The sequence below is a fragment of the Salvelinus sp. IW2-2015 genome, linkage group LG26, assembly GCF_002910315.2.
Source record: "Salvelinus sp. IW2-2015 linkage group LG26, ASM291031v2, whole genome shotgun sequence".
Lineage (NCBI taxonomy): Eukaryota > Metazoa > Chordata > Actinopteri > Salmoniformes > Salmonidae > Salvelinus > Salvelinus sp. IW2-2015.
This window is the reverse complement of record NC_036866.1, coordinates 37,083,789-37,105,774: the sequence shown is the minus strand read 5'-3', so window position 1 is coordinate 37,105,774 and position 21,986 is coordinate 37,083,789. Positions and strand designations below refer to the sequence as shown.

The 21,986-nt window shown below is 42.5% G+C and overlaps 1 protein-coding gene across 1 annotated transcript in view; it reads left to right on the top strand.

The window, feature by feature from the left end:
- The window catches only part of LOC111952939 (tetraspanin-9-like), a 303,733-nt gene that overhangs the window by 23,868 nt on the left and 257,879 nt on the right, over window positions 1–21,986 (top strand). Inside the window, exon 2 of the mRNA XM_070435279.1 lies at window positions 5,136–5,200. The gene's annotated coding sequence lies outside the window, so the exon portion shown is untranslated. The remainder of the gene's footprint in view (window positions 1–5,135; window positions 5,201–21,986) is intronic.

Genomic DNA, 21,986 nt, shown 5'->3' with positions numbered 1-21,986 from the left:
TTACCTTATCAGCTTGGGGATTCAATCTTGCAACCTTTTGGTTACTAGTCCAATGCTCTAACCACTAGGCTACCCTGGCACCCAGGGGCCTGGGTCTTCCAAATGGACAATGACCCCAWGCATAATTCCAAAGTTGTGGCAAAATGGCTTAAGGACAACAAAGTCAAGGTATTGGAGTGGCCATCACAAAGCCCTGACCTCAATACTATAGAAAATTTGCTCGCACACGCTTTTTAAGCAAGGAAGCAAGGAGGCCTAGAAACCTGACTCCGTTACACCAGCTCTGTCAGGAGGAATGGGCCAAAATTCACCCAACTTATTGTGGGAAGCTTRTGGAAGGCTACCCAAAACGTTTGGCCCAAGTTAAACAATTTAAAGGCAATGCTACCAAATACTAATTGAGTGTATGTAAACTTCTGAGCAACTGGGAATGTGATGAAAGAAATAAAAGCTGAAATAAATAATTCTCTCTACTATTATTCTGACATTTCACAATCTTAAAATAAAGTGGTGATCCTAACTGACCTAAGACATGGAATTTTTAAATGTCAGGAATTGTGGAATTGGAATTGTGAAAAACTGAGTTTAAATGTATTTYGCTAAGGTGTATGTAAACTTCCGACTTCAACTGTACGTAGCATAGCACGTGGCAAACAAACAATAAATCTTGTAAGGTAGCAAGGCAATAGCAGGCAATAATTTCATCACAAAGGCAACTGCACAAAAGGTGAATAAACAATGAACATGTATTGGTTACCAGCTACATGTATCAAAGAAAGACAGATAAATGACTAAATGGCTGCTTGGCTTGTCCATTAGCATGTGACAGCCATTAGCYTCCAAAATCCCACACAAACAAACAGAGGTGAGGAAGTCCTCTTAGTCCTCTTCTATGCAATAAAAGCTGTTTGTACTCACATTCAATGATGAATACTGGTTGTTGTGAGAGTTGTTGGTGTGCTCAACTACTCAACTTTGTCTGGGTGAAGGTATAAGGTATAAATACCTGGCCATATAAATATATTGAGTGCACACCTGCCACAAGTGCACTCCATCCTCATGTGACCATAAAGTTGAGTAGAGGGCACACCTGCCACGAATGCCCTCTGCCCAACTCCACATCACCGATCAAGGAATTCTGTACAACCAATAATAGCAAAAGTGTGTTACTACAACTGTTTATTGATGTTATTCCTTGGAAAGTATCTGTTTAATTTGAACGGTTTATTTTTATGTATCTCGTTTCACTTGCATGGAAACTTTTTCCCATTAGAGTTATTTTGGTAATTTATGTTTTTATGTTTTGTAATGTGATAGATGAGATCATAGGCTTGTTAAAATTTTGTCAGAGAGGAGAACTTTCTTCCAGATTATTTAACTTGTGTCCCATTTCGTGATAAATGGCCCAATCCTATCTGAAATATTCTGCACCGTTAATGCACAGATGGCCTAATTACGCAGTGTGCACGCGGTTGAGTGAAAAGTTCAGACTGGCTGCATCTAGTGGAAGCCCTAGTGGAAGTGAAGTGTGAGAATGTGACCGACCAGCCAGTGGAATGCAGAGTGAGCTTCCACAGTGACAGACATGTCTGTTCAGCAGCTGCTTTGTTTCCTGGTCACCATGACTATCCTGAACTAGCCCATACCCCACCAGTCAGAGACAGCCCTCTGGATCTTTCAGCCTGTTGTCTCAGCCTGTTTAGTCTCCTACTATGCACCCCTCGCTGCCCCCATCCTGTCCACACTGTCTGTGCTGCCTAGGTGGCCCCTGTCTGTCGCTCTCTGTTAAGTTATAGGCAGACCCATGGGATGACTGGACTGGGCTATACGAAGACAGAGACATTGTATGCAAAGTGTTTTAGCTAGTAGCTTAATAGATGAAAAGGCTTTGATTTATTCTTTGATGGGTCATTTGAATGGATTATTCTCCATTAAACACACGTAGGTATGTGTTCCGCCTCTGACACGATCACAGCAATGTATAAAGGCCTTGTAGTGATTTCATCATTGCAAGATATGCCTTGGGGATTGTCCAAAAGTGTCCGTTGCCATAGGCTCTGAGTGGACCTCTCTGTTTTAAAGTGATTGCCATCTGTAAGTCTCCAAATCCACTTTTATTTTACTTTTCTAGTGTATAATACAGTGAATGATGACTGCAATTTCTTTAGTGCTTTATAGACCTCAGCATAAAAAAAAGGCTCAAAGTTCAAATGGTTCACATGAGGGCCTATATTATAGTTGACTGTAACAGAGCTTACATTAGAGGCCTGGGCCCCAGCATTATCAAAAACTGAACTAGCAGATATGAAATGCTTGTTAAAAACCCCAACTATATCGGCTTTGGGACGCTTGGTCGGGATGCTCTGGATCGAGTGGGACAACATTCCACAGGCCACAATCAACAGCCTGATCAACTATGTGAAGGAGATGTCGCGCCGCATGAGGCATATGGCACTGACTGGTTTTCTGATCCACGCCCCTACCTTTCCTTTAAGGTATCTGTGACCAACAGATGCATATCTCTATTCCCAGTCATGTGAAATCCATAGATTAGGGCCTAAGGAATGTATTTAAATGTACTGATTTTCTATATGAACTGTAACTCAGTAAAATCGGAGAAATTGTTGCGTGTTGCGTTTATATTTTTGTTCAGTGTATGTGAAGTTTATCTTTTTAAATTCTGTTTTCCTGTTGGAACATGGAGCCCATGAAGGCTGTCTCCTTAGATGGGTGAATGGCCAGCCACACTGCATGACTGACCCGGCTCCAGCATTCTCTGAATATAATTACAGCGTTAACAACTTGAGGCATCTCCCTCCATGGACCGCACTGCACCAAACACCACAGGAAGGGCCCTTACTCTCTGACAAAAAGATCCCCATCGCTAAGGCCCGCTCGCAGGCCTCTCTAGTGAGGAGAGAAAGGATGGGAGGCCCCACTCCCTCTCACTGTGGGTCTGATTGAGGTCAAACAAATGTAGGCCTGATTGCTGTGCCACTGAGGGGATGGCTGTCATTGGATTTACTGTATAGAATCATTGCAACTTCATTAGTCTCCCTTCCTGATTGTTTAATCTTAAACCCCTGAATATTTTATGTAAAATATGAAGCACATTTGTTTCCTTTTACTAGGCCACCACTGGTGTTCATCCTTAGTGTGTAGGCTGTATGAATGTACAGATGGAGTAATTATAACAGGTTTTGGCAAAGACTAGCTCAGTCTGCTAAATGAAATCAGATGTAGTGTAAAACTCTTTCAGAGTCGTTATTAATACATCCAAGTGTGCAGTGTTTAAGCGTTGTCATCTGTTGAATACTTTACGAAACGGTGCAAAGGTCAGAAAATGGAAAGAAAATGCCTTGAGGGGATTTGTTCCTTTTCTTTGTCGGCACACCTGATATTCTTTGAGTGTCGTGTAAGATCTCTTCTCCTTTGATAATCCTCGAGATCGAACATCAAAGATGGTATTATCTCTCAAAGATGTGAGTTTCTGTCTATATCCCAGTGCTTGTACATTGGCGCCTTCAATGGACAGTTTTTAAGTTAAGCTTTTGTACCATTTTCCAAGGATGATGAAAATACTAGCCAGGAGATTCTGGACATTGCTAAAGAACCAGCTAACCCGTTTAAAAACGGTTTGGAGGAAACAACTCGGAGGTCGTAAATGAGCTAAAACTTCCAAAAAGTGAACTGTCCCTTTAAGGTTTCACAGGAGAAAAGGAAAACAAAAGCATTGGAGTGTGAAGTCTGGTTTCCCGGAATGAAGGAAACACTTGGATCAGGGGGAGATTAATTTTAAGGAAGAAAGAAATATACCAGTTGCCAGTTCATTGCCATCTTTAACTTATGTTCCACAGGCTTATGGTTTGGGAGCCACAACAAAAACGAAAACTAATGACATGTTGACTTTACGTTCGGTTTTAAATAGAAAAAAATAAGAAAAATTGCTCTATTAAAAATGCCACGTCCTCAGTTATCGTTTCTCTTTATTCCCTCCTTCCTCTCCTGCGCCCTCCACTCGCCAATGGGAACTGAGTGGGACTGGAGGACTGGGGCTGGAAGCAGAGCACCCAGGACCTGACTGTAGTCTGCTTTGTAATTGAATGAGTGCAGCATGAGCTGCGGTTGGGGGGGGGGGGGGGGGGGGGGGCCAGCAAGGCATGGGAATACGTAACAGCTTTTAGAGAAAAAGCCCACAAGAAAGAGCGAGAGCGAGAGAGAGGCTGAGCAGCAGAATGGAGAAAGATGCCGCTCAGACTCTGAACTGCAGGGCCAAATGCATGAGCTCACGGATTGGACTGGAGGTTCTCGGTCCGCTCAATGTCAACCTGCACTCTTCCCACTTAGACACTCACTGACTCATTCTAACCTCAGGTCCGACATATTTGGCACATAAGTATGTAGTCGTGCTATCACAACATCTCTGCTCGATAGATTACTTATCAAGTCTAGAATAGCATCTTGAGTGTTGAAATACACCCATAAGACATTTGGTCCGTTTGATCATGGGAAAACTCCTGTATGTCCAAAGAACCAAAATAGACTGCGGTTGGCTGTGCTAACTACTATGACATGCACAGTAAATGTAGTGTCTGTTCTGACTCTTATCTTCAAGGACTAAATTCACTCCTAAAAGGGATACGATGGCCATCACACATGCATTGCTTCTTGCACTGCTTCCCCCTGCATTATGTCCATGTGTTTGTGGTTCAATAACATGGTAACAATTACCATCTGCATTTAGAGGTGTTTTGTTAAAGGTGAATGTACACACACACACACACACACACTCAGGCAGAGGAGCAGTTGATGTTTACGTTGAGTTGTGTGTGTTTCAGGCGTATTACTGTTGTTTACTGGGCTCTCCCCAGTTCTTTCATGGCCCCTGAATGACATTCCCCACTCTGCTGCAATCTCTCTCATTCACAAAATACACAGCCTACCTTCACATTAGACTCCATTCTGGCTTCTACAAAACAACTACCCACAAAGAACCCTTCACCGCTGTGTGCCTGTTCTTTACAGTAGCTGTCTCTGTATATGGTTTGTTCTGTAAAATGTCCCCATCCATGTTGTATTTCATCAAAAGCGTCAGCTTGTAGTTCAGCCCCTGTTTTTTCTCTTTTGTTTGACAGGCCGTCCCATTACAACCAGGGGTCCCACTGCTTCTGTTCTGTTTGCCTCCATCGCATCTAAGCCGGTAAGACATGACATCGCCTTGTATCCCTTTACACTCATACCAATATATACGGGTTGAAAATTGCAGATTTGTGCACTGATAAGTGCCTTTAATTGGAACGCAGTGGCTGTACAGTAACATGCTATACATGACGTCAGACCTCTGCCTCTGCGCGTCACAGCGATGTATGGGTTTTGACTGACAGCCGTTCTGAACTTGGGCACCTCGAGCAAAAAGAAGGTGCCTCCCGCTAATTTGATAACTTTTGCAAATTTTTTGTTGTCTGAGTGAGGGAAATGCTGTAAGTTAAGAGGACTTAGAAAGATGAGACGTTGAGGATTATTATAAATACCTCTTTGATGTCATACAAGCAAGCCGAACACCTGCGAGTCCAAGTGCATAGCATAAAACCGATGCCCTATACAGTGTCAACGTTTATGATCAATGTTTGATGTACAGTTACAAGATGACATGGTTCCATACCCTGGGTTGTTCTGAACAGAATGAGCCTGTTTGTCTATTGTGAAGAAAATTCACTGCGGCACACGCACCTGAAATGCAGTTATGGCTCCTTTCTATAGCAACACACGTGCCCCGCCCACCTGAGGATCTGTCGTTTTCAGCCATCTATTTCCTGTGTTTGAAGGGCCCTAAATCCACTTGTCTCTTAAATCACGCTGGATTGATTGCCTTCATTTTACTCCTGCAACTCGTTCATGCTCTTGCTTGTGCCTGTTGTTTTCTCCCATTAACGTTACGACCACAGAAATGTTTGTAAGGACCTGTCAAACACACCCCGGTAATGGTTGAAATGGGCTCAGTGGAATACGTCGTCTTTCTGTTGAATCTATAAGAACACTTAACTCTATAAAAACACATTTAACACATCGTCTCGACACTTCTCACAAGATAAGAAAATTACTTTATTTTGATGGGTGTTCATGTTTTGTGAAGTAATCATTTACAGTTGAACTGTTTACAAATTAGATGACCTGAAATGAAAAAAACTTTGGAAAATGAACACTTGGATTATAGTGATATGTCTGGCCTTAATGGCCATGTACTCTTATAATCTCTACCCAGCACAGCCAGAAGAGAACTAGCCACCCCTCAGTCTGGTTCCTCTATAGGTTTCTTCCTAGGTTCCTGCCTTTCTAGAGAGTTTGTCCTAGCCGTGCTTCTACATCTGCATGGTTTGCTGTTTGGGGTTTTAGGCTAGGTTTCTGTATAGCACTTTGTGACATCTTCTGATGTAAAAAGGGCTTCATAAAAATAGAAATAAATGGATATTGCAAACACTGTAAAGTATGTGTAGCTAGGTGTAATCGAGAGCCAAGCATGTTGATTTTTAATCTGAGGGTATCCTGCTATTGACACTTGTTGAATTATACAACAGAATGTGACAACAGTAATTACTGAGGTAGTCTAGACAGAGCAGGTGAGTGCAGGTAGGCTGAGACAGAGCAGGTGAGTGCAGGCAGGCTGAGACAGAGCAGGTGAGTGCAGGCAGTCTGAGACAGAGCAGGTGAGTGCAGGTAGGCTGAGACAGAGCAGGTGAGTGCAGGTAGGCTGAGACAGAGCAGGTGAGTGCAGGTAGGCTGAGACAGTGCAGGTAGGCTGAGACAGAGCAGGTGAGTGCAGGCAGGCTGAGACAGCAAGTTATTGGTGGTTGCAGCCATGTTAATTCAGTCAAATATACCCATTCTACAGTATTTTTTTAATTACACAGCTTTTCTTTTTTTTCAGCTTAAACACATTCCTGATTCCATTAGGAAAAAGTATATATATATATATATATAAGTGCATTCTAAGAAAAATTAGTTGAATACCAGAATTCACACCAAAATCCCTGAACTCCATTCATTATTTGTCAGTCAATATCTGATGGATTTAAACTGTTTGGAGTATATTCAACCATTGTCCAACTGTTGCATTTATTAGAATCGTTTTAAAATATATTTAAAAAATGTAATGGCTGTTGCTACTTTCTACACACACCAAAATTATGACCTGTTTCTGATGCCAACCTGAACCAGATTGCGATTTATCATGGACCGTTTTTGGATTGTGTAAAGTGTAATTGTGTGATGGCGGGGATGCAGGGATGTGATCCAACCAAAATAACTACAAGTGTGCTTACTCTATTTCCTCAACGGCACAGCTAGGAGAGAGAAACAATTTTAAACTTAGTTGAAGACTCTTTGATGCATTGAAATTACTTAGGAGCTGTGCACGCTTTGCCGAGGTATGCCATCTTTGTTGCACCTACCCCACATTTTCCAGGAATATTCTTATGTTACTGAATGCATCTGGAGTATTTTCAAATGTTGTCATCAACAAATGCAGCAAAAAGTACAGAATGTAAAATGCACATAAAATCAAGTGTAAAGTTCAGATTCAGTCTTGTGTCAGGTGAACTGTTGTGTCCTCACCTGTGGTCTGATCATTTTCCCATAATCTCCAAACTGTTCCCTTTCAACTGCTACCACGGCTATGCTTTTATTTTTTCTGAAAGAAACATTTCAATTTAGCCCTGTTACATACACCTCTTGGAGGGAACACAACACCCTGCTACATCTCAACTCCCCGTAGAGTGAAAAAAAGTATGTGATCGTAGGTGCGGGGAAGGACGACAGAGGCAGAGATAAATACCGTTCACAGGGAATGTATTACTCCTAAACACAGTAAGTTGGGTTAGTTGGAAAAAGGCTCTGGACGGAACCAAAGCAAAGAAAGTAAAAGTTAAGAGTCCCCTCTCCTACCTTACCTGCCTTCCCACTTCTAACCTGACCTTTAGTACCACCTGGCGCGCTAACCAAAATACAGGGGGTGGTCCACCCAGGTCTTACCTAGTGTGCATGGACAGACTAAATACTACAGGTTATGTATGCCCGCAGGCCTCTTGCCTAAACACTCCCAAGGTGCGTTCCCCTTCCCCCCTCTCTCTGATTGAGGGGTTGGGTTAAATTCAGAAGACACATTTCAGTTGTACAGCTCACGAGGTATCTTTCCCCTTCTTTGAAAAATAATGAAGATATGAATCAAATTATCTACCAAACATAGTTTCATGACTTTGTTTTCAACATCCTCCATGAGCAAAAACCCACTGGGCTTCCCCAAATACGGAAATCATGAAATCCCACTTGGCGAAAACAGGTTTAATCAACTTTTTTTTCACATCATTTCAACCCATCATTTCAACCCAACCCCCCACCCAAATAAAAAATGTGATGACATTGAATCAACATTGGAAAATCAATGTAAGGGAATTTTACATTTTTTAATTTGACCTAACTTTTAACCTAAATCCAATGACATGGTTAATTTTTGGGTTGATTTCACGTTATTTAAACAACTACACGTTGAACTGACGTCTGTGCCCAATGGGATCAGATTTATTGTTTTTTAATCTGGTTAGTTTTAGGGATCCTCCTGTGTTTCATGATTCATTATGTCATTATGTGGTGGAAAATACCTTCCTGATTTGATTCCCCTACTGCTTTAGGACATTTTATACCCTCTCTATTAGGAGGGAAAACCCTTTTGGGTATTTTGGGTAGTTTACACACAAAGGCTCTTAATGGGCCTACCAGGAAGTACACTCCTGGGGCTAAATTAGAGGCTACCCAGAGAGGGTGGCTTGCTGCTGGTACAGGGCCTGCTTCTTTTCAGTCTGTCTCCAAGGCCCTGGGTTCAGTGGCAACAGGAAAGACCCCCCTACTCCTATAGTCGTCTGTGAGTTTTCCCAATTTGCCCAGCATCACAGGGCCAAGGCCTAACCCCAGGCAACTATGTGCACCAGGAAAGTGTTCTGTTCTGTTCCAGCCCCGGCCCTGTCTCAGTGGTGTAGTAATTAATACTGCCCCAAGAGGACAGTAGGCACACATGGAACCACACTAGGAAGCCCCGGCGGGGTACTAAATGCACCAAATGGCAGCAGAAGCAATTTATGGAATGTACTCAATGCATTCAAGTAGCTAAGCCCCCATAATAGGACGTTCATAAAGGTTACATGTAATAAGTTACATTTGGGGAATCTTTGAAGTCTCAAGCATCAAGGCTTCCTCTCCAGTCTTAATTCATGTCAGATCAAAACCGGAATTAGCCTCTTTGACATTAATAAGAGAGAACTTGAGGTTCAGGAGCAATTAAAACTAGGTACACCAGGTGCTAGGACAAACTGCGAAACCAGGGTGCAGAGCAGAAGACTAATTACATCTGCGTCTTGCTGACCAAGAGCGAAGTGTCCCGTCAGCAATTACCAACAATAAGTCCCTCCAGCTCGCACAAACTTTGGCCCAGAGAAGCACAGTGTTTTCATTAACTGAGCTGTGAACCCATGCTTGGTATGCCGGCCAGGCTGGCTGGTCTGAGAGTGTATGTGTACTGCCCAGTGCCCAGTATAGTAGTGACCTCTGGCAGGTAGTTTCCATTCTGCAGTGTTCCCTATTGGGAACTCAGTAGCGTAGCAACATCTGCTACTTTCGTTAGCCCAGTGAAAAGGGGGTCACCCAGGGAAATAGCCATTACCTGGGAGGAAATTGGGGAGGCAAAAGCAAATAAAAGCCCAGAGTTGTCACCATAAATCCCCACAAGGAGGTAGAGCTGTGCTTGCTGCCTTTTGACTGAGCCCCTTTTTTCATACTTTTTAAATTCAGCTTTTTTTTTATCCTGCTCTGCCCACCCCCACTCCTTCCACTCTTGAGGTGTTTGAGGAAGAAAGTTAATGGACTTATCTAACATCTTTCAATTATATTCTGCTCTGCTACTTTGCATATCCTCTCCTCCTCATGAGCCTGTATTAAAATTATTTGATTAACAAGCACGTGAAATTCACTGTAGCTACGATAGCATATCGCTGTCATAGATGCATGTAGCACTATGGTTGCGGTGTCAGCAATTGCTGTCAAGAGGTAACCAACTGTGACTTGTTCATATGTGTGGGTGTTTCTGTGGTATGTGTGTGGGTGCATAATATGCATGTGATGTTTTGTGTGTTGGGAATAGCCTGAAGTCTGACTTTTGTTGGATAAACACTTTCTAAAAGCTCAGACACAGGATTGATAAACGTTAGCCTGCCGGCAGTACTTAGCACCTCTGAACGCAGTGTCGGCAGTCAATCTCTTTTGTGTTCACACATTAAACGCCTTGTTAAAATACTCCAAACCAGAAGGGGACAGTAGTGTTGTTTGGCAATGCATATCCGTGCGTATTGCTTATGGTCTACCTTCCAAACTAGCTGTGCTAATGTTGCTATTTTGTAGAAAGCCCTTGCTGATACTAGCCAGATGGCCACAGGTAGATAACTACATAGCAATATGACGAAGAAACAATTTAATTAAATCTCCATAATCCTATACTGCCAGTGCCAGCCCATAGCCAAATGTTTAGCTAGCTAACATTAGCATATTCGCTAGCTAGCAAAACATAGCTAGCTAGCTAAGGACACTGCACTCGGCAGCTAACTAAGGCAGCGGTTTCATGGAAACTAGCTAATCCGTTGTGATTTAAGTATAATGTCAATACTAGCTACAGTGGTTAGCTAGCTTGGAGGAAGCATTTAGTGTTGTGTGCATTGCGTCTGTGCACCTAGCTAGCTACCATCCCATAGTCTACATTACATATGAAGTGTGACTGGCTCATCCATGGATGTACGGAGAAAATTGCCTTTTTTTGTTGGCTCCCCCATGTGGGAGTTTGTGCTCTCTGATTGGCTCAAAGTCAAGTTGTTGGCCAGTGGCCACTGAGGAGCATTGGGATTGTACAAGTAGAATCGGTAGGTTGGTCGCTACAGGGTCAACACGTAGCAGGTACCACTTTTGTTCTAGCAAGAGAAGGAATGGCCTCCCACTGTGATAAGTGTTTATTGACACTGAGATTCTCGGTGTGTTTCATTTTCAAGGTTATGATCTTAGTCTAACTGTTATTTTCACACAGCACATCCCGTTGTTGAATTGTTATTGTCACGCTAGACACCCACTTGTCTCTCAAGTCCTTGTATGCCCAATGCCGTCTCTGTCCTGACACAACCCTTTGCACTGCACATGTTACAGCAGCTACACATTCTGCGATACATATTCTGTCGTAAATGCTGAGAGAGCTAGCGAGAATAAGAGCACAGGTGCAGGTGAAGGGAGGGTGTAGGAAGACATAGTTGTGTGGCTGCAGCAGCATGGGCACAGTGCACATTAAAGTCAAACTGAGTAGGGTGTCCTATTTCACAGGCTCAGTTATGTGTTTTGTGTTATAACATCAAGACCTTGCTTCACGGCATGTGCTGCAACACAAGGCCTTTCTGTGTGATGTGGTGGCTGGGATAGAACAGAACAGAGCGCAGTGTGAGGGTCAACAGGTTCAGGAATGATGTTGGCTCTTGACCAACATGTAATGCTCAAATGGGTCATTGACATGAACTTAGAAGACAGGAAGTTCTTGTGTTCTTACTGTGTTAAACTTACTGTGTCTAATCAATGTGCATACTGTGTATTCAACCAGACATCCCTATTGGTATTATACTGCCAAATACTGTATTGACCTCCCATTTATAAAGCATGCATTAGAAATACATTTTGAATGTGCCCTTGAAGTTACAGTACCTTCAGAAAGTATTCACACCCCTTGCTTTTTCCAAATGTTGTTCTGTTACAGCTTGAATTTAAATTGATTAAATTGAGATTTTGTGCCACTGGCCTATACACAATACCCCATAATGTCAAAGTGGAATTATGATTTTAGATTTCTTTTAAACAAATTAAATAAAATAAAACATCTGAATGTCTTGAGTCAATAAGTATTCAACCCCGTTGTTATGTCTAGCCTCAATAAGTTCAGGAGTAAACATTTGCTTAACAAGTCACATAATAAGTTGCATGGACTCACTCTGTGTGCAATAATAGTGTTTAACATGATTTTTGAATGACTACCTCATCTCTGAACCCCACATATACAATTATTTGTCAGGTCCCTCAGTCAAGCAGTGAATTTCAAATACAGATTAATCGACAAAGACCAGGGAGTTTTTCCAATGCCTCGCAAAAAAGGGCACCTATTGGTTGATGGGTATAAATAAATAAAAATCTGACAATGAATTTCCCTTTGAGCATAGTGAAGTTCTTAATTACACTTTGGATGGTGTACCAATACACCCAGTCACTACAAAGATACAGGCGTCCTTCTTAACTCAGTTGCCAGAGAGGAAGGAAACCACTCAGGGATTTCACCATGAGGCCAATGGTGACTTTAAAACAGTTACATAGTGTAATGGCTGTGATAGGAAAAAACTGAGGATGGATCAAGAACGTAGTAGTTACTCCACAATACTAACCTCAATGACAGAGTGAAAAGAAGGATGCCTGTACAGAATAAAAAACATTCCGAAATATGCATCCGGTTTGCAATAAAGCACTAAAGTAAAACTGCAAAAAATGTGGCAAAGAAATGAACTTTATGTCCTGAATACATAGAGTTATATTTTGGGCAAATCCAACAGAACACATCACTGAGTACCGCTCTTCATATTTTCAAGAATGGTGGATGCTGCATCATGTTATGGGTATGCTTGTCATCAGCAAGGACTTGGGAGTTTTCTTTAGGGTAAAAAGAAACGGAATAGAGCTAAGCACAGGCAAAATCCTATAGGAAAACCTGGTTCAGTCTGCTTTCCAACAGACACTGGGAGACAAATGTACCTTTCAGCAGGACAATAACATAAAACACAAGGCCAAATATACACTGGAGTTGCTTATCAAGGTGACATTGAATGTTCAAGAGTGGCCTAGCTACGGTTTTGACAAAAATCGGCTTGAAAATCAATGGCAAGACTTGAAAATAGCTGCCGAGCAAATATCAACAACCAACTTGAAGGAGCTTGAAGAATTTTCTAAAAGAATTATGTGCAAATATTGTACAATCCAGGTGTGCAAAGCTCTTTGAGACTTACTTATAAAGACTCACAGCTGTAAACACTGCCAAAGGTGATTCTAACATGTACTGACTCAGGGGTGTGAATACTTATGTAAATGTGATATTTCTGCATTTCATTTTCAATAAACGTGCAAAGAATTCTAAAAACATGTTTCCACTTTGTGCAGCACAAAACGGCAGTTACGTTTCTGCCTGTGCAAGAGTTGAACTATTGTCGACCCTCTGACGTTTGAGCAAATTGCTCATACTTGTTAAGTCGACCTTGTACTAGACCGTCCTCAAAATACCAATGTAATTGGTGGTATGCCCCTCAGTCTCTGTAGTTATCCTGTTATTGGCTGGTGAACTTAATCCAGTGGTTCATTACTGTTAATGGTTGCAACAGGAGATACAAAGCCTAAAGATAATTTTATGTCAAAACTTTGAAATGTATTGTTTGCAGGGTGTTGTGTTATTTATTGTTTACATATTATGTTCACGAGGATCCAGCACTCTTTAGTAAAAATAAGAAGTGAGTATGTTATTTGCCATTATAAATAGTTTTATTCATCTACACACCACTGTGTATTTGACTGCAAGATGTGAAATTGAGGTTGAAATTGAAATGTGAAATTTTGTTGCCTATAATTTAGAGCTGCAATGTGAAGAAGATGAATACACCATCTTTTGGCTTTCTTTTATTAGACCCTTGCATCGCTAGTTTGAGGACAATGGAACTTCAAAACTAGGCCAATCACTACACGTTTCTATTCCATCCCATCACTGGCATACTGCCAAAAGCTCATGATAGGGGAAATCTGATATGAGTTTTAATTTAGTATCTTCATGCACGACAGGCCAGATAGGCAAATAGAAGGGACACAGTTGAGCAGGTATTAATCTCTGCTACTTTTCCTTACTAATTTTGGTTTTATCAAGACGGCTGATTATGTTGCCTCTCCTCTGCGGTGCTCTTCTGTTTGCACTTGAAGAGAGGACAAACCTTTAGAGTGTCTTTTGAGTGAGTGAAGATTAGTGGGACTTCTTCTTTAATTTAATACATTTACAGGGTCCAAATGACTCCCTACGGGTCTATGTTATAGTCTGTGTTATATGCAGTCACACATACTCTGTTATGTTCAGTTAAACATATTTTAATCACACGTGCTATTTTTAAATGAATATCTGATTTCAAACTGTGAGTTATTATTTTCACACTGTTGCCTCACTGTAGCCCACTGTGCACCCCACACCAACTCATTCTAGTTACCGCTCCACTCTCTTATTCTCACTCCATGTGACTCGTCATGCCCTTGGGCCCTAATTCTATTTGCACTGGTTATTGTGTTTGTTTAACGTTTGGATTGTGTTTGGTCTCCTGTGAGCAGTGGAATAGCAATAGAGGCATGCGAGTCAGTCAGGGATGAGTGAGTCGGGTTAGCGGGCAGTGAGGAGTTAGCAATAGAGACTCATAACAATGCCTCTGCCCTAACCGCTACTCCCCTCTCTCCCATCTCTGTATCCCCTCTCTCCACTCTATTGCTCATTATCACCTTGGCTGTGTACATTTTCTCATTAGCCCCGTAAATATGAGGGAATTGTCTTGTGTGGTGCCGGTGCCGGCTTGGCTGAAGGAATATTCACACAGCTTGATTGTGCCAAGCCTGCTGCTGGTGGTGGGGCTGACGTGGGCTACTAACAGTTCACTCTTATCTCCCATCAGGCCTGCTGAGACAAGGGTCCATAGTCACACCGTCTACACTAGTAACCATCCACATAAATCGTAGAGCAGGAGTGCTGATCAAGGATCAGTTTTGTCATTTAGATCTTAATAATTACAGTGCATTCGGAAAGTATTCAGACCCCTTCCCTTTTTCCACATTTGTTACGTTACAGCCTTATTCCTGTTTTTAGACATTTTTGGAAATGTTTAAAACATTTAAAACAGACATACCTTATTTATATAAGTATTCAGACTCTTTGCTATGAGACTGGAAATTGAGCTCAGGTGCATCCTGTTTCCATTGATCATCCTTGAGATGCTTCTTCAACTTGATTGAGTTGTACAGAGCCCACCTGTGGTAAATTCAATTGATTGGACATGATTTGAAAAGGCACACACCTGTCTATATAAGGTCCCACAGTTGACAGTGCATGTCAGAGCAAATACCAAGCCATGAGGTCGAAGGAATTGTCCGTAGAGCTCCGAGACAGGATTGTGTCGAGGCACAGATCTGGGGAAGGGTATAAAAACATGTCTGCAGCATTGAAGGTCCCAAAGAACACAATGGCCTCCATCATTCTTAAATGGAAGAAGTTTGGAACCACCAAGACTCTTCCTAGAAGCTGGCCGCTTGGCCAAACTGAGCAATCGTGGGACAAGGGCCTTGGTCAGAGAGGTGACCAAGAACCCGATGGTCACTCTGACAGAGCTCCAGAGTCCCTCTGTAGAAAACCTTACGGAAGGACAACCATCTCTGCAGCACTCCAGCAATCAGGCCTTTATGGTAGAGTGGCCAGACGGAAGCCACTCCTCAGTAAAAGGCACATGACAGCCCACTTGGTTTATCAGACCATGAGAAACAAGATTATCTGGTTTGATGAAACCAAAATTGAACTGTTTGGCCTCACATCTGGAGGAAACATGGTGGTAGCAGCATCATGCTGTGGGGATGTTTTTCAGCGGCAGGGACTGGAAGACTAGTCAGGATCGAGGGAAAGATGAACGGAGCAAAGAACAGATAGAACCTTGATGAAAACCTGCTCCAGAGCGTTCAGGACCTCAGACTGGGGCGAAGGTTCACCTTCCAACAGTACAATGACCCTAAGTACACAGCAAAGACAATGCAGGAGTGGCTTCGGGACAAGTACCTGAATGTCCTTGAGTGGCCCTGCCTAGACTTGAACCCGATCGCACATCTCTGGAGAGACCTGAAAATAGCTGTGCAGCGACGCTCCCCATCCAACCTGACAGAGCATGAGCGGATCTGCAGAGAAGAATGGGAGGAACTCCCCAAATACAGGTGTGCCAAGCTTGTAGCGTCATACCCAAGAAGACTTGAGGCTGTAATTGCTGCCAAAGGTGCTTGAACAAAGTACTGAGTAAAGGGTCTAAATACTTATATAAATGTGATATTTCAGATTTGTTGTTATTTATACATTTGCAAAAATTTAGAAACAATGTTTTTGCTATGTCATTATGGGATATTGTGTGTTGATTGATGAGGGAAAAAAACAATTAAATACATTTAACGTAACAAAATGTGGGATGCTGGACTTCTAGGCAGAGTTGCAAAGAAAAAAGCCATATCTCAGACTGGCCAATAAAAATAAAAGATTAAGATGGGCAAAAGAACACAGACACTGGACTGAGGAACTCTGCCTAGAAGACCAGCATCCTTGGGTCACCTCATCTCTGTTGACATTGAGACTGGTGTTTTGAAGCTAATGAAGCTGCCAGTTCTGGACTTGTGAGGCATCTGTTTCTCAAACTAGACACTCTAATGTACTTGTCCTCTTGCTCAGTTGTGCATCGGGGCCTCCCACTCCTCTTTCTATTCTGGTTAGGGCCAGTTTGCGCTGTTCTGTGAAGGGAGTAGTACACAGCGTTGTACAGGATCTTCAGTTTCTTGGCAATTTCGCGCATGGAATAGCCTTAATTTCTCAGAAGAAGAATAGACTGACGAGTTTCAGAAGAAAGGTCTTTGTTTCTGGCCATTTTGAGCCTGTAATCAGACCCACAATGCTGATGCTCCAGATACTCAACTAGTCTAAAGAAGGCCAGTTTTATTTTACCTTCATTTAGCTAGTCAGTGATGAACAAATTCCTATTTTCAATGATAGCCTAGGAACAGTGGGTTAACTGCCTTGTTCAGTGGCAGAATGACAGATTTTTACCTTGTCAGCTCAGGGATTTGATCTTGAAACCTTTCAGTTACTAATCCAACACTCTAACCACTAGGCTACCTGCCACCCCAATTATTGCTTCTTTAATCAGAACAATAGTTTTCAGCTGTGCTAACATAATTGCAAAAGGGTTTTCTAATGATCAATTAGCCTTTTAAAATTATAAACTTGGATTAGCTAACACAACGTACCACTGGAACACAGGAGTGATGGTTGCTGATAATGGGCCTCCATACGCCTATGTAGATATTCCATTAAAAATAGTAGTCCCAGTGTCTGGTGGAAAGCAGACTGAACCAGGTTTTCCTCTAGGACTTTGCCCGTGCTTAGCTCCATTCCGTTTCTTTTTCTATCCTGAAAAACTCCAGAGTCCTTCACAGGCATACAGATAATTATACGTGTGTGCTACAGAGATGAGGTAGTCATTCAAAAATCATGTCAAACAGTATTATTAGAAACAGAGTGAGTCCACCGTATGTCCAAAAAGGAGTGGATGTAACCCCGAACACATACATCACACTGAACAAAGTGCTCTCCAGCTCAGGATCAAAGGCCATGATGATGATGATGATGATGAATGGCGCATATTACATGTGGCTGGTAGGTAACAGGACCCACCTAGATTGGGATGGTTTTTATTATAGATGAGTGGATGGAGAGTGTGTGGAGAAGCATGTGGTCTGTAGAGGAGCTTAGGGGACAATCTAAAGAAGGTTGTTTAACAAGGAGGTATTTATTTTGATGGACTGAGACAAGGTTCAGATTGTATGCTGGAACATTACTGGGGATGTTTCTGAATCGCCACTCTGAGGTAAACGACCCCCTCCACTACATGGACAGTTTCTACCCCAGAGGAGATGGCTGTAACATGTCTATTTTCCAACCTGATAATTGTGTGATAGTGCTCATGTTTGTAGCAGTTAGGATATTTGGTTACGCTATCGAACATGCAATCGACTAGTCTGTGACTCTTGTGGTAGTGAACATGTTGGATAAGATTGGAGAAGTCAAAGGAAGCGCAATCTCCGATCGTGTTTCCTCGCAATGAGCGCCATCTGGCGAAAGTGACGTAGAACTACATAGGATTTTATGTCTTCTACTCCAGGGAAACCCATGCGTTGCTTTTTTGTGTGTTGCCATTGTTTCACCTGTTACTTCTACATAATAATAATATATGTTGTTTAGCAGACACTTTTATCCAAAGCGAATTACAGTCATGTGTGCATGCATTTTTCATATGGGTGGCCCTGGGGACCAAACCCACAAGCCTGTCGTTGCAGGCTCCACGCTCTAGTAACTGAGCCATATACGTCCTACGTGTGGTTGTAGACCAACTGAGTGCAGTCAATTCCATTGAAATGTTTTTATTACACTGTCAACAACACTACAGTGTTTGTTTGAGAGATGAGACTGCTGTTAAATCACGCTGTTCAATCATTGCAAAACAAAGTGCATTGAAGAAAACAATCTGAATGTACTGCGGATGTTATCACTCAGCCGGTATAGATCACATTTTTTCAAATCAGATCCAGGGCCAGTGGATAATTGGATATCTGGGAGGCTGAGACAGAACATCAGAGATGCTGTCTGCTGAAGCAAAGCGCTCCCCTGGGCCATTCAATCATATCCTACTAAGAGCCACTGGACCTACCTCCATGACTCAAAATCAATGTTCTGAGGACAAAATGATCACTCAGTTGTACTGTATGCAGTATGAATGATACTCCCGACTGTACCACTAGAGGGTAGTAGTGTAGTCTCGGTGGCAGAGTCAGTGAAGACGTCATATTGGATTGGGTGGTTTGCAGCAGCACTTGCCTTATGTCTAGGGTGTAGTTGAAGGCTTTGGATGTAGTCAAATTTTAACTATATCACTTCTGTGATCACATTTGAACGAGAAAGCTGTTAAAGTTAAATATGCAATTTGCATAAGCAAACTTCAGAACACTGTTCAATTGGAATAACTTATGACTCTGCAGCACTGACTGACGGGCAGAGAGGCCATGAACAAAGGCCCTGACTGCAGATTGATTGGCGTCTAAGTGACTCAGCCACTCTATTTCAGGGTTCCCAATCAACCGTCTCATGTGATGTGTGAGGCCAGAAGATCTACTGGTGATTTCCATCATAGATCAGCATTACTTGCACCAGTCAGTCAGTCAGGGGCAATCAAACCATGATGAGATCTGATCTGCCAGTGGCATTCCGTGAACCCCTGCCCTGCCCAAATCAGGAGAAGTGAGCCATCCACCATCCCTTAGCTCTCTCTCTCTGTGCTCCGTATCGATCCCAGTTTGGGCTGAGTTCATTCTGTCCTCGATGCCCTGTCATTAATCTCCGTCCCCTCCCTGGTTCGTCCCCCGCTGACCCCCTGTCTCAGTCCGGAGGGGCCAGCTGGGTGGGATGGCGTTAGCTGGAGTGAATGCAGGCAGGCGCAGGCAGCCGGCGAGGCTTGTGACCGACCCAACAGGCTTTCACATAACTAGCAGTGTATATGCCGGGGCGCGAGGGGGGTAACAGAATCCCAACGTGATGTGCTGGGCCCTTAGAGGGGTAAATATAGCAGCACGGGGAGCAGCAACGTTACTGCAGGGCTGTGGGCTGTGAGCTGGAGCTGAGGCCCACGCTGCCTCTCTGTCTGACCGTCCCTCTCTCACTGCCCCTCGCCCTTCTGGAAGAGCTCAGAAGGATCGAGAGAGCACTGCTGCAATCACAATATGAATCTCCCAGCTTGCCCCATTATAAATACATTGCAGTAGGGTTACTGGTCAAATGGCAGGATGTATCACGTTGCGCATCATGAGGCATGGAGCATCTGTTGGCACGTCTTTTCTCTGCACATAATGCACTTATTCGATTTCAAGTACAATACCGTTTCCCCATGAATAGAAGTGGCTGTAGGTTAGAATGTATTTTCCACATTTCATCTAGTTAGGGGGGGGGGGGGGGGGGGGGGGGTGTTTCCAGGTAAGGCTGTAGTATAGTATATAGTGTGACTAAACAGACCATATATAACCGTCCTGAGGACTGACTGACCTGCCCTTGGGAGAGTAAATCTCTCCACTCCTCTGAGTGGGGCTTGAACTGCAGCCACCCTGCATCTCGCCCTGCAGTGCGTCAGCGGGCTATACTAGTCCAGTATCAGAACAAAGGCCATGACTGCAGATTGATTGGGGCTCTTTAAGTCCAAACCATGATGATGATGCAAATGTTTATTATTACCACGCGCTGGTATGATCACCCTTCCTTTTATGGGGCCGTTAAATGTGTTGATAAGTGATCGTCTTACATCAGGGTGTCATATAATAGGCCTCATGCTTTCCCATGTGCCATTTTGTTGTGGTTAAGAAAGCTAGTTTGCCCTCTTATATTGTCTGGCAGAAAGACAAAATAAAGTGTTTGCCTGATGTTGTTTTGTAAATAGATCCAGGAGTGTCCAGGTGTGACATGTCACTATAGTTACCTCTGTCTCATTATCAGACGCCTTGAAGGGACTTTATGAGCCCTGCATTCAGCCTGGCTTGGTAAACAGCAGTCTACTCTATGGTGTTCATGCCGCAACAGTCTCAGCCATTCAAAGACTCAAAGGGGAAAAAATGCATCTTCAAAGTGCTTCTCTGTGGTAACGGTAACCTTTGTTATCTGCTATTCACCGATCAAGTGAACAGAAAACGATAGCAGTTTGCTTTGTAGATCAACGCAATCTCTTTGTAGCCCCAGTTTTTTAATTTTTTTATGTTCATATCTTTCCCAATATGTCCCTCATACCATCATGGCCGCTTAATCATCCCCAGTTCCCTATTGGCTCATTCATCCCCCCTCCTCTCCCCTGTAACTATTCCCCAGGTTGTGGCTGTAAATGAGAACGTGTTCTCAGTCAACTTACCTGGTAAAATATTGATTTTGATATGGTAGACCTATAACAACTCATCAGTTGTAGTGGTGTAATTGTTATATCTCACGTTTATTCGTTCTTTATTACTGGGAGTTTTTGTATAAATCGTCTATGAAGTCATGTCAAATCTCAAAATATGTATAAATCTTTGATCGTTATTAATAGGAAATATGAGAATATTACCTTTGCATTCAACCTCAAGAGACACTTGCTTACATTTGTATGTATGTACATTTGTATGACATTATTTTTGTATTTTGATATACTRGTAATTACAGTAGCTAATTGTATTACATCTCCAAATGGTAGATATTATGCTATTTAGAATACCAATATGCTAAAGTTGTATCATTACAGCTGGGTGCAGCAGTGTTGAATACCAATTTCTCCCCATCTGACACAAATCACATCGTTTCCACACCCGTTCCATCTCAAGTATTACTTGGTCATAATCCTCACGCTAAGAAAATAGTGTATTATGTGCTCCCCCCTTGGAAGTTTCAAGTAACCTTTTAACTTGAGATCTGGTAACTGAAATCGAGTGCAGATGTTGGATAAGACCTTACTAATCTCCTTGTAAAAATTCAGTGGACCCCGAGCTGGTGTTAAGTTATACAGAGTGACCGTGTCATTCCAATCAATATCAGGAATTCCTCGTTGTTTCCTTGGGGTCAGAGAGCAATCCTTTTGTAGATATGGGCTAGAGTACTACACCAGCTTCCCAAATGGTCATTCAATTCAATCAGAACATTTCTGAACCTTTGACTTTGAAAAACTTACCATGCTATGCCAGGAACAAAATTTCATTGTGATTGTCAATTGTCAATAGTCAATGTTCGTCATAAGGAATTGTGTAGTGTTTTTACACAAGAAAAGTCTCCCGAATCTTACTATACAATTGAACATCATAGCGTAAGCATATTGTATTGTCATTCAAGATCCATTTCGCTCTTAGATATAATCCCAAATGTTCATTGTTCATGTGATTATATTCAACACAAGGTCATCATTGACAATCGGAAGCCAATGCATAATTAGCATTGAACTAAAACCCAAAATACACAAGAACACAGCGTCTTTCTCCGTCGTTATTCAGCAAAGGCT